General features: G+C 40.1%; 1 protein-coding gene across 1 annotated transcript in view; it reads right to left on the bottom strand.

Moving 5' to 3' along the window:
• ZHX3 (zinc fingers and homeoboxes 3) overlaps positions 1–12230 on the bottom strand; it is a 52471-nt gene extending 40241 nt beyond the window's left edge. The window contains exon 1 of the mRNA XM_040981463.1: positions 12123–12230. The gene's annotated coding sequence lies outside the window, so the exon portion shown is untranslated. The remainder of the gene's footprint in view (positions 1–12122) is intronic.
• Positions 12231–13656: the final 1426 nt, after the last annotated feature.

Below are 13656 nucleotides of genomic sequence, written 5' to 3'. Positions count from 1 at the left end.
GTGTCACTGAAGGAATGAAAAACAAAAATCTTTCTTTGGGAAAATGATGCTATCGTATGATCTACGAGTAGTAAAGAATTTGACAAAAGAAACTATTTTGAATAAGTGAAAATAAAAATAAAAATATCAAATCCCCTGAGATGTAGCAAATAGTATTGGAAGAGCTATTGATCTTATAATTTGCATGAAGGTTGCCTTATATCAGAGAGAACATATGATATTTGGTTTTTTGAGGGGGAGAACTGACATTTTCATTGAGCATAATGGTCTCTAGTTGGGACCATTTGGTTGCAAATGTTACACTTTCATTACTTTTCATGGCTGAGTAGTATTCCATGAAGTAGGTATACTGCAGTACCAGACTCTTTAAGATTTATTTATTTTTATTACAAAGTCAGATATAGAGAGAGGAGGAGAGACAAAGAGGAAGATCTTCTGTCTGATGATTCACTCCCCAAGTGACCGCAACGGCCTATGCTGTGCTGTTCCAAAGCCAGAAGCCAGGAGCCAGGGGGCCTCTTCCATGTCTCCCACGTGGGTGCAGGGTCCCAAAGCTTTGGGCCGTCCTTGCTTGCTTTCCCAGGCCACAAGCAAGGAGTTGGATGGGAAGCGGGGCTGTCGGGATTAGAACCGGTGCCCATATGGGATCCCGGCACATTCAAGGCGAGGACTCTAGCCACTAAGCCACCACACTGGGCCCTTACCAGATTCTTTTTAACCACTGCTCTGTAGTTTGTCTTGAGGTCTGGAATTGTGATTCCTCCAGCTTGATTTTTATTCTTAAGGATAGCTTGGCTATTCATGGTCTCTTATATTTCCAGATTAACTTTTTTTTCATTTTTTAAATTATATTTTGACAATCTTTACATAGTTAACAGATTAACTTTTATCTTATTTCTGACAAGAATGTTGTTGGGATTTTTATCAGGATTGCATTGAATTTGTATATTACTTGGATAATATGGACATTTTGATCATGTTAATCATGTCAATCCAGAAACAAATTGTTTCTCCAATATTCAATGTCTTCTATTTTTTTTAATGTTTTCTACTTTTCATCATAGAAGTCTTCAATATATTTGCTTAGATTAGTTCCTAGGTATTTAACATACGTCTCCACTATTTAAGGGAACCTACACTTAAATTTCTTTCTCAGAATTATTTGTGTGCACTAGTGCCATCGACTTGTGTTCACTAACCTGGTGTCCTGCTCCCCTACCAAAGTCTCATATGAGTTCCAGCATTCGCCTGACTGAGCCTTGTGTTTCTCCTTAAGAATCATGTCACTTGCAAACAGGGATAATTTCAATTCCTCTGTTTCAATTTTAATTCCTTTAATCGGTTTTCTTATCTAATAGCTCTGGCAAGGATTTCCAATACTATATTGAATAGCAGTGGTAAAAGTGGACATCCTTGTCTAGTTCCAGATCTTAGTGGAAAAGCTTCCAGTCTTTCCCCATTTGGTCTGACGCTGGCATTGGGTTTTTCATACATTTCTTTGTGTTATAGAATGTTCCTTTGATGCCTACCTTGCTTAAGGTTTTTAGCATGAAGTGGTGTTGGATTTTGTCAGATGCCTTCTCTGCATCTATTGAGAGGATCAGCAGGTTTTTATTTTTCAGTTTGTCGATGTGGTGAACCACATGTTAAACCATCCCTGCATGCGCTAAATCTCTGCTCCGGGTGAAAGATCTGTCTGATGTGTTGTTGGATCCTGTTGGCTAATATTTTATTGAGGATCTTCACATCTGTGTTCATCAAGAATATCGCTCTGTAGTTCTCGTTTCCTGTTGTGCCTCTATCTGGATTTGCATTAAGGGGATATTGGCTTCATAGAATTTGGAAGGACTGCCTGTCTTTGTATGTTTGGAATAGTTTGTAGGTAAGTTCTTTTTGAAACATTGGGTAGAATTCAGCAGGAAGCCATCTGGTCCAGGGCTTTTTGTTGTTGTTTGGAGGAGGGATTTAATTCCTGGGTCAATCTCAATCCTTGTTAAAAATCCATTTGGGGCCTGGCGCGGTGGCGCAAGTGGTTAAGGTCCTCGCCCTGCACACCCGGGAGCCCATATGGGTGCCGGTTCTATCCCAGCAGCCCCGCTTCCCATCCAGCTCCCTGCCTGTGGCCCGGGAAAGCAGTCGAGGACGGCCCAAAGCTTTGGGAACCTGCACTTGTGTGGGAGACCTGGAAGAGGCTCCTGGCTTCGGACCAGCATAGCATCGGCCGTTGCGCTCACTTGGGGAGTGAATCATGGGACAGAAGATCTTCCTCTCTGTCTCTCCTCTCTGTATATCCGCCTTTCCAATAAAAAAATAATAAAAATAAATCTTTTTTTAAAAAAAAAATCCATTTGGATTTTTAATTGCTCTGTCCATTGTGGTCATTTGGGGAGTGAACCAATGGGCTTAAGATCTGTTTCTCCCTCTCTCTGTAGATCTAACTTTTGAAGAAAAATAAATAAATCTTTAAAAAAAAAATACACGGAGCCACTTAGTGTGTTAAGACTTCAGGTTGGTGTTATGATATAGTTCAAGTGTCAGTGTCAGTTCCAGTTCCAGCGCTCCACTTCCAATCTAACAAGCCGGAGAAAACCATGGAGGATCGTCTAAATAACTGGATCACTGCCATCCACACAGGAGAATTGCTGCCTCCTGGCTTTGGCCTGGCCCAGCCCTGGCTCCTAAGGCAATTTGGGTAGTAAAACAGTGTGTGGAAGATAATTTCTCTTACTGTCGAATTCCACCAAACTTTCCAAAAAAGAATTAATATCAATGTTTCCTAAATTTAAAAAATAGAAAAGGAAGAACTTCTTTCAAACTCATTCTATGAGTTCAACAATACCCTGATACAAACTGAACAAGACCTAACAACAAAGCCGTAAGCCAATATCCTTGATAAAAACATATGCAAAAATTTGCAACAAAATACTAGCAAAACAAATCCAACAGCATATTAAAAGTATCATTCACCATAACCAAATAGAATTCAGCACAGGAATGCAAGGATGGTTCAGCATATACAAATCACAAAACTCATAAAACCATCTCAACAGTTGCAGAAAAGGCATTTGAAAAATTCTACATTCCTTTATGATGTAAATTCCAGCCAAATCAGTTATAGAAAGAACATAACTAATATAATAAGGACCATTTATAACAAGCCAATAGCTAACACAATATTAAATGGGAAAAAGCTGAAGGTTTTAAACTTGGAACAACACAAGGATGATCACTTTCACTGCTTTTGTTCAGCACGTTCCTAGAAAATCTGGCTACAGCAATTAGGTAAAAGAAATGAAGGACATCTAAATTAGAAAAGAGGAAGTCAGACTGGCACAGTTTCCAGATGACACGATCTTACATGACAAAACCTCAAAGACTACACAAAAGATCATTTGAACTAATAAAGACAAATTCAGCCAGTTTTCAGACTACAAAGTCAACACAGATAGGCAGCACTGTTACATACCAATAGCAAATCCTCAGAAAAAGAAATCAAGAAAGCTACCCCAATTCCAACAGCTACAGTCTTGGAAGAAATATAACCAAAGCAGTGGAAAATCTCTATAATAACAATTATAAATCAATGAGGAAAGAAACTGAAGACACAAATGGGAACATATCCCATGTTCATGAATTGGATGAATATCATCATTGAAATATTCACACATTCCAAGAGATTTACAAATGCAATTACTATCAAAACTTCAGTAACATTTTCATGGAACTAGAAAAACATACTGAAATTTGTACAGATCCATAAAAGACCACAAATAGTCAAAGTGGTTTTGGGTCAAAAGAACAAATCAGGAGGCATTACATTACCCGACTTCAAAAAATTACAAAATTATACGAACTACAATAGTATGGAATTGACATAAAAACATAGTCTAGTGGAACAAAATAATGACAACAGTATAAACCTGCACATCCATAGCCAAACTAATATTTGGCAAAGTTGCTAAGAACCTGTATTAGAAAAAGGATGGCCTATTAAATGGTGCTGGGAAAAGTGGACATCCACAAGCTGATGAACGAAACTAGACCCCTCTTCTCTCTCATCATGTACAACAATAAAATTTTATGGATTACAGACAAATAGAAGATCTGAAACTTTGAAATTAGAAGAAAACACTTTAAGACATTGGAAAGGGCAAAGATTTTCTAGATTAGAACCTAAAACTGCAGGAAATAAAAGCAAAACACAGACAAATGTAATTTCATCAAACTAGTGAGGAGGAAAGAGACAACTGAGTGATGAAACAACCTATATGATGGGAGGAATAATTATAACCTATACATCTGACAAGGGATTACTGTGCTAAATGCATAAGGAATACAGCTCCATGGCAAAACAAAACAAAAACAAAAAAAGCAAAATGAAAACAGGCAGATCTAAACAGATATTTTATATATATATATATTTAATTTTGATAATCTTACATAGTTGATTAGGGTACAAAAAGGTCAAGGGTTACAGGAAAGTGGGTCAGGCCATTGTTTCCACACTAATATCATTTTTTTCCCTGTATCTGGGGTCAGGGGAGAAACAAAGGGAAAAGCCCCACCCAGCCTCCCACCCATCCCAGGTCCCTGATGTGGGGCATGCTCTGAGGGTCCCACTCATGCAGTTTTGATAGTTCAACAGTTCTGAATTGCTGCCAATCTCGCCATTCCAAACATGATGAAATCTATTCAGAATCCACTGACATAGTCTCTTCATGGTTGGGGTTCTGAGATTAGCAGTTCAGTTGGAGGAATCCCCAAAGAAACTTCGTCTGAGATGATCCCAGACCTGATTCTTGTGTGTGAATGCCAGTACAGAGTCCAACGCAGTCCATCGCCCCAATCAGCTTATGCACATGCTGGTAGTTGCAATTGCTGGGTCAGTTCTGTTTCCAGCTCTGTCTTCCACTGGAACCAATCGGTGTTGCAGTCCAGCCCGATCCTGCCCACTTCATACTTGGCCCTCTTGCAAACCGGTGGGAGCTGCAGCCTAGTCGGGGTGACTCCCAATAACCCCCACCAGGCCTGCCCCTTACCCTGATTCCCATGCTTGTCAGTATGTACCACAGACTTGTTCAGTCTGTCCCACATTCAATTTAGCTCTCATACATGTCAATGGGCATTGAAGCCTAGTGCAACCCAAGCAGCCCTATTATCCAGTCTACACACATACTGGCGGGTGCTTTCTGTCTAGCCACCCCCTGCCCCTGGTTTTCATGCTCTCCAGTGGCAGTTGTAACCCAAGAGGGAGGTGCCCACTATTTCCCTACTAGGCCACTCCCACTCCCAGATTATGCACTCTCCTGGTGGTTACACAGATATTTCTTAAGGGGAGAAATGCAAATGGCTGGCAGGGACATAAACACTGCTTAACATCACTAATCAATATGAAAATGCAAATCAAAACTAAAATGAGCTGTCACTGCACTCCAGCAAGACAGGCTTTTATTGAAGAGGAAGAAGATAACAGTGACACTAAGGGTATAGAGAAAAGTGAAACCTGTGCTGCCGGTGGCAATGTAAATTAATAAAGCCATTATGGAAATAATTTGGAGCTTCCCCCAAAACTAAAATAGGATCCAGCAATCCTGTTTCTGGGTATGTATCCATGAAATTCTCTGTCAAGAAGAGGAACACACATCTGCATGTTCACATCTCTTGCAACAATATTTAGAAACAGCCAATACACAGAAGCAAGGTGCCCATCAACTGCTGAACTAAGACAATGTAATACATACACACAACGGAATATTAGCCATAGAAAAGGATGAAATCTTGTCATGTGTAATGAGAACAGCATAGTGGAGAAAGCTGCTGCCTGTTACTCCAGCATCTCATCTAGTCACTGGTTCAAGTCCAGGCTGCTCCACTTCTGATCCAGCTCCCTGCTAATGCACCTGGGAAAGCAGTACAAGATGGCCCAAAAAAGCTTCTGGCTCCAGGTTTTAGTCTGGCTCAGCCCTGGCCAGTGCAACCATTTGGGGAGTGAATCAGAATCTAAAAGATCTGTGTGTGTATCCTTTTTCTCTCTGTAACTCTATTTTTCAAATAAATTACTTTTAAAAAGAAACTGGAGGTTATGTAAAGTGACATAAGTTAAGCATAGAAACACAAATATCACACAATCTCTCTTTTATCTGTAGCTTTAAAAAGTTTTCTTCAAGAACTTAAAATGTAACAGCAATTACAATTTTCTGGGGAGGGTCTTGAAAGTAGAGAAGTAAGAGGTGGGCAAAGTTTGAATGATGGGTACCAGGCTAGGGTCAGGAATAAAATTCTGGGGTTCTGTTGGATAGCAGGATGATCTTAGGTAAGGTTAATGTACTACATGTTTCTTAAAAACAACAACAAAAAACTTGGGCCTGATGTGGTAGCCTAGCGGTTAAAGTCCTCAACTTGCACATGCCGGGATCCCATATGGGCACCTGTTTGTGTCCTGGTGGCCCCACTTCCCATCCTGTGGCCTGGGAAAGCAAGCAAAAACAGGCCAAAGCATTGGAAACCTGCAACCACTTAGGAAACACGGAAGAAGCTCCTGGCTTCTACTTTCCAAACGATTCAGATCCAGCCATTCAAGCCACTTGGGGAGTGAACTAGCAGACAGAAGATCTTCCTCTGTCTCTCTCTATCTGTATATCTGACTTTCCTATTAAAATAAATAAAATTTGAAGGATTTTTGTATGCTTTCACCATAAAGAATGTTAAATACTTGAAAATATATTTTCCTTGATTGAATATTATACAAATATTTGCATTAAATGGCATGCACTTTTCATACTAACAAAAAATTTAAAAGAAAAATTTCAAATAACAGGACTAAGTCAATATTCAGAAATAATAATCTTGATGTAAATAGACTAAGTTACTCAATTAAGACAGACAGGGCCCGACCCGGCTGCTCCCAGCTTTTGGTCTAGGAAAGCAGTAAAGGATGCTTGGGACCCTGCACCTATGTAGGAGACCCGGAAGAAGCGCCTGGCTTCAGATTGGCTCAGCTCCAGCCACTGTGGCCACTTGGGGAGTGAACTAACAGATGGAAGATCTTTGTGTCTCCTCTCTGTGAATCTGTCTTTCCAATAAAAACAAATCATTAAACAAAAGATGCTTCCTTAACGCTGCTGTGGCCATATTCACCAGTCAACAGGATTATTTCAAGACTTCTCTCTCGTAATTACCACCAGACCTTAAAAAGGCACCGTTTCATCTCATTGCAGATACAGAATCCATCTCTAGGGCCAAAGCAGGACAATTTAAAGTCAACACTGCCATTAGGTGCCTTGCAAGGAGTGCAGCACTAAAGCAGTGCTCCATCCTTGCCAACTCCCATGGCCAAATGGCCAGTGAGATGAAGGCAACAGAATGTGACAAGACGTTTGAGCATATTTTATTATCTAAACTTATACTCACACACTAAAAATGAGCTTTAGTTTTATCTGTTGGCTTTTTTTGTGTGTGTGGATAAGTGAAAAGAGTATGGACTGTGTCTATTACTTATTAGACACATAACTTTGTAGTCTCCATCTCTAAAATGGAAATAATTCTGTGTATTTCCTATGAAGAATGAGCAATATGTTACTCATAAATGTTCCTGAAATATCACTGATATGTTCTTGGCCCCATTCAATATTACCACCTCGATTTCTTTCTTTAACCCCCTTCTCATTTATGTTTTCTTACTGTATTTCACGGACCTGAATGAATCACCACAAATTCTTTTATAATAGATAGCACAATAAAAAAAGTTGATTAGGGGTGGGCCATAATCAAGAAGGGCATGAGGTAACTTCATGGGGGAGGGCAGTATCTCGTAGGAGTTGGGTTACACATGCCAATGCATCTGTCAAAACCAGGCAAATATTCAGCTACAATTTAACTGCAATATATAAATATTAACCATAAAAAAATAACAAACTTCTACTCTCTGATTTGCATGCTGAAAGACTAACAGGAAATATGACAATAAATAAAGAGGCCAGATGTCTGGCCAGGGGAACAAGAAGCACACAGTAAAATATTAACAGTCCACACCTAGTGGTGGGTGTATGGCTGCTCTCTGAGATCCCATCAACTTTTTAGTATATTTGAAACTTTTCATAAGATGTTAGAAAAAAAAAATTTCTTGCTGAAAAAAATAAAGCACTCAATATGTATTACTTGCATGAACTTTCCTTTCGAAGCCTTCCTTTCATCTTTATTCATGAGTTCTCTCATTCACTTGTGAATATTTACAAGGTCCACACCGTAGTGCTGTGTACTACAAGCTGCTTAACCTGAACCCCTTGGTAGCTCAGTTTCCGTCTCATTCCAGTTTTGGTATATGTGCTGCCAAAGCAGGCACACAGTTTCCTTCTCTATGGAACAACAACTGCATGTGTTCCATGGGACTTTGTAAGGACTAAATGAGGTAATATACATATTGCACTTACTCCTGTTTCTGACATGCAGTCAGTATTATAAACACTAGTTTTTATTATGTAACAATAGCATATGGTGAGGAATCTGGGCAATACTGCATATTATTCTAACATCAAGTAGTGGATATAAACTCTCCTAACAAATTGCCTGGCTTCAAATCTCAACTTCATTACTTATTACCTTGACTCCTCTGGGCAAAATCCTTAATCTTTCTGTGCTTCAGATTACTCAGCTGTGAAACAGGAATGGAAAGTGTCATTCTCATAAGGCTTTTCTCTCTCTGTTTCCCTCCCTCTCTATATATTTATTCCTAGTGGCTAAATCCTCGCCTTACAGGCATGCTTGCTGGAATCTCATACGGGCACCGTTTCATGTTTCAACTGCCCCACTTCCCATCCGGCTCCCTGACTGTGGCTTGGGAAGGCCATAAAGGACATACAGAAGACATAAAGGAATAAATCTCTAACACCGAGACGCTCATAACCCAACAGAGTAACTAGCAGAGAGATGATTTCTTTCTCAGTCTTACAAGTAAAGCAACCAGCAATCAACCTTAAAAAATAACCTGAAGCTTGTGGCTCATTTATCTTACAATAAAAAAAAAAACCTTTAAACCCAAAATTCCTTTATCTAATCTCAGCTTCAGTCTTCCAGAGAACAATGTACTGGCTGCTACAGCCTCAGGATGCTGACCGCCATCCTGTCTCACCAACACCCGGTGCTATAAGCAGTGATGTTCAGCTGTCACAACACCTTCACCACTTGTCAAATGTCACTCTCTTGCTGCTATGTCTCTAACACATTTGACACATTACGTGCTGATGTATCTGTAAATGCCATTTCCAGAACCAGAAAAGGGGCCTTGAAGGCAGCGGCAGAACTTCCTTGATCTTTATCTTCTGTCCCGAGCTCCACGCTTATTGAGGTCTCAGTGGTCACTGACTAAATCAAAAACAGTGAAATACTGACAGAATTAATACATCTCAAAGAACAAATATAAAATGCAAAAAGAAAAAAAAAAAAACAACTGACCAAGGAAGATAAGAAATAGTACGAAGATGCCAAAAAAGGGAGAAACTGGATCTCCTTCTATGGCAAGAAAGGAGTTTCTTTTTCTTTGATCACAGTAAACAAACATAGAAACAAATGTTATTTTTAGCACCAAGAGGATTTAAAAGATTATTCCCTTTTAGAATTTGTCTAAAAGCTAAAAGAAATCTAGTAATACTCCATAAAACAAAAACACAAAATAACAAGTAAAACATAGGAAATGTAACAAACACAGTAGCAACCATACATGAAAAGATATCAATTCCCACATAAAATACAGAATCTTCAAGATATGTTGAAAAACAAAACCCAACAAAATTCTGCTGGCAAAAAATAAGCTCTGAAACAACACTGATAAAGCTAGAAAATATAGTAAAACAACAGCTAAGGAAATCTATGAACCATTTTTTAAAAGAACAGAAAGTACTGCTTCAAGTATGAAAACACAAAAATAAAAACTAAATATGCAACCAGGAACCTTGGGAAATGAAAAAAAACAATCCAGGAGTGTTCCTTTAAAAAACAATTATTTTGAAATCAAAACCAAAATACTTCGGAAAGATTCATCAGAAACTGGCAGGAGCTGCTGCTTGTGGGGAGTGAGCAGTTTGTTTAAGGATAGGAAGTGAATAAGAAAATTTGTACCACACCATTTTGCTTTTTCTATTTTATATTTCAACTGAAAGTTTCTAAGAACAGATTTTAAAAGTAGTAAGTACTGGTAAATGTCATTTCAAATACAAGAAACCCACATACAAGTAGAAAAATAGGACACAAGAAATAAAAATTGCAAGCAAATACTATGTATGTGTTAATAAACTTGGCTGAAATAGATGGATTTTGGAGACCCGGCACCATGGCTCAGTGGCTAAATCCTTGGTCATTGCTGGGCTACCATCTGGGCTCCTGTTCATGCCCAGCTGCTCCACTTCCCATCCACCTCCCTGCTGGTAGCCCGGGAAAGCAATAGCAGATGGTCCAAAGCCTTGGCAGCCTGCACCCACATGGGAGACCTGGAAGAGGGCTCTAGGCTCTTGGCTTTGGATCAGCTCAGCTCCAGCCTTTGCGGCCACTTGGGGAATGAATCAGCAGATAGAAGATCTTTCTTTTTTTTTTTTTTAAAGATTTATTTGTATTATTTTTTCATTGGAAAGGCGGATATACAGAGAGGAGAGACAAAGAGGAAGATCTTCCGTCCGATGAGTCACTCCCCAAGTGAGCGCAACGGCAGATGCTGATGCTATGCCGATCCGAAGCCAGGAGCCTCTTCTGGGTCTCCCACGCAAGTGCAGGTTCCCAAGGCTTTGGGCCGTCCTCGACTGCTTTCCCAGGCCACAGGCAGGGAGCTGGAAGGGAAGCGGGGCTGCCGGGATTAGAACCGGCACCCATATGGGATCCCGGGCGTGCAAAGCGAGGACCTTTAACCACTTGCGCCACCGCGCCGGGCCCTAGAAGATCTTTCTTTCTGTCTTTCCTCTCTCTGTAAAATCTGCCTTTCCAATAAAAATAAATAAAACTTTTTAAAAAGTAATATATGGATTTAAATCAAATGTACAATTCTAACACTAACAAAAATAAAAGATTTAACTTTTAAAAAGAGTAATATCTTAAAAAAGATAGTTACATAACCAAAAGCAGTTAGTCTCTAATGGCTCATTGGGGAATCTGTTCAAACTCTCCAAAAACAATTTGCAAGTGTTGCAGCCTGGCTCAGCTGAGCTCATCCCCAGTCCCAGCTTTGCTGTAAGTGCAGCAGCCCAGCCCCATTTAGCCCAATCCCAGCCCCGGCCCCCATGTGAACCAGTAGGTGTTATTACATGGGATACCAAGAGGAGGTTCCCAGCTCCTGGCTTCAGATCGGCTCAGCTCTGGCCGCTCTGGCCGCTGTGGCCACTTGGGGAGTGCATCAGCAGATGGAAGAGCTTTGTCCCTCCTCTCTGTATATCTGCCTTTCCAATAAAAATAAATAAATCTTAAAAAAAAATACACTTAGAGCTGGTGTTGTGGAGAAGCATGTCACTCCAGCATCTGTGATGCCAGCATCTCATAGGAACACTGGTTTATGTCCCTGCTACTCCACTTCTGACTTGGCTTCTTGGAAATGTCTTGGGAAAGCAGCACAGCATGAGTCACTGCCACTCACACAGGAGACCTGGATGAAGCTCTGGACTCCTGTCTTCAGCCTGGCCCATTCCCGGCTGCTGCAGACACCTGGCAACTGAACTAACAGAAGGAAGAGCTTTCTCTCTCTCTCTGCCTCTCCCTCTCTCTGTAACTTTGACTTCCAAATAAACAAATAAATCTTTAAATCTAAAAAAAAAAAAAACAACAAAAACATATGCTACGACGCCAGCACCTATTGGCCTATATAATGTTGTTTTTCTATTACCTAATGGTAAACCTGAGGTTTAAGAGGCTCCAACCAAATGATTTAAAGTATCACTTAAGTATACATTCAATAGAAATTTTTTTTAGATTAATCAAGAACCAAAAAAACCATTTGGCCAAAAACTTGGCAATAAAAAGGGAATTTTTTAAAAAAGGAGATGTGACATCAATACAAAAACAAACACAGCTATAAACACCTAAGATTATAAAGTTACAACAACTGAGGGAACAAGAAACTTGTTTAAATTCAGAAGCATTCTATTTACCTGCGAAACATGCTTTTTCTTGACCTGACTTTCTCCAGCTTTCTTCTCCACTTCACAGGAACGACTTCCTCTGCATCTTTAAAGGATCACTTGTTGCCATTCAGTCCTAGAGAGAAACAACATTTCATCATGCCATGAGCAGAAAACACATAGGAATCTCATCAATCTCCTTTTTAAATCAATTTTCACTGAAAATACATATAAATAGGGTAGAAGAAAATAAAAGTTCAGAAAAATTACAACTATTAGAAAATGCTAGAACTAATAGAAGCACATAAATGCAAGAAAAGCAATTCAATCATCTCTGATGACAGAGCAATATGGTTCACGTTGTCCATCCCTCTCTCCTAGCTCAGTTTGGGACGGCTTGGCAGAAATAACAACTTTCGCTGATGTGAAGTTGTAAGGTTCCAAGGACGCACGCCCCAAAGGATGCACTATTTCTTGATGCTCTTCCATTTAAGCCCTGAGATTTTGCCGGTATGAATTACAGCGGCACAAGAAGCAATGACCTCTTCATGTTTATCTCTCATCCCCACCTCCATGTTGCCCCATTCTGCTGATCACTAATGTTGAGCTCATAGGAACTCCTAGTGAATGAGCCAAAAAAAAAAAAGCTTCATGGAATCTTAGAATGACTTGGAAAACTGCTTAAAACACCACTTCTTTTGAGTTCTTTATCAGCTCACTCTTTTGAGTTGGGATTCCCTTAGCAGTGTGTCTCCCAAGTAATGACACCACAAGGTTTCAGAGCTTCAAGTCCATACCATACAGTAACAAACGTGTGACAGAAGCAGGTTTGTTGTTCGAAAGCAGCATCCCTCAGGAAAGCAGCTCCTAGTTAACACTAGCACTCACATCTTTCACTTACACTTATTTCAGTTCCACACTGTCCTAGGCAGCAAGACCTCCAACTACTTTAACAACTCATTCCTAATAGAAAGTGTCTATCATTCTTACCACCCAGCAGAGAAAACCAAAACACAGAAAGGTGAAACACCACCCAATGCACAGTATGCTCTGTGAAATTACCAGTTTATGGTAAGTTACAGTGCCATTCACCCTTTTCACTTTCTTAACACATTTTTTAAATATTTATTTTCTTTTTATTGGAAAGTAAGATAAACAGAGAGGAAGAGAGGTAGAAAGGAAGATGTTCCGTCTGTTGATTCACTCCTCAAGTGACCACAACAGCTGGAGCTGCGCCAATCTGAAGCCAGGAGCCAGGAGCCTCCTCTGGGTCTCCCACACCGGCACAGGGTCCCAAAACCCTGCATTATCCTCAACTGCTTTCCAGGGCCACAAGCAGGGAGCTGGATGGGAAGTGGGGCCTGCCAGGATTAGAACCAGCGCCCATATGGGATCCCAACAAGTGCAAAGCGAGGACCCCAGCTGCTAGGCTGCCATGCCGGCCCCCTTTACTCTTTCTTTTATGATTATTCTGGTATGTCTAGTTAAAGCAGCTCAATGTGTATTTAAATTAGCTAGTTAAAATGCTTTTCTAACTGATAATTTCTTGAGAAAGCATAATTTC

Source organism: Ochotona curzoniae, unplaced genomic scaffold, assembly GCF_017591425.1.
Source record: "Ochotona curzoniae isolate NIBS_2020 unplaced genomic scaffold, NIBS_Ocur_1.0 contig_3520, whole genome shotgun sequence".
NCBI classification, from domain to species: domain Eukaryota; kingdom Metazoa; phylum Chordata; class Mammalia; order Lagomorpha; family Ochotonidae; genus Ochotona; species Ochotona curzoniae.
This window is presented reverse-complemented; position numbering and strand designations above follow the sequence as displayed.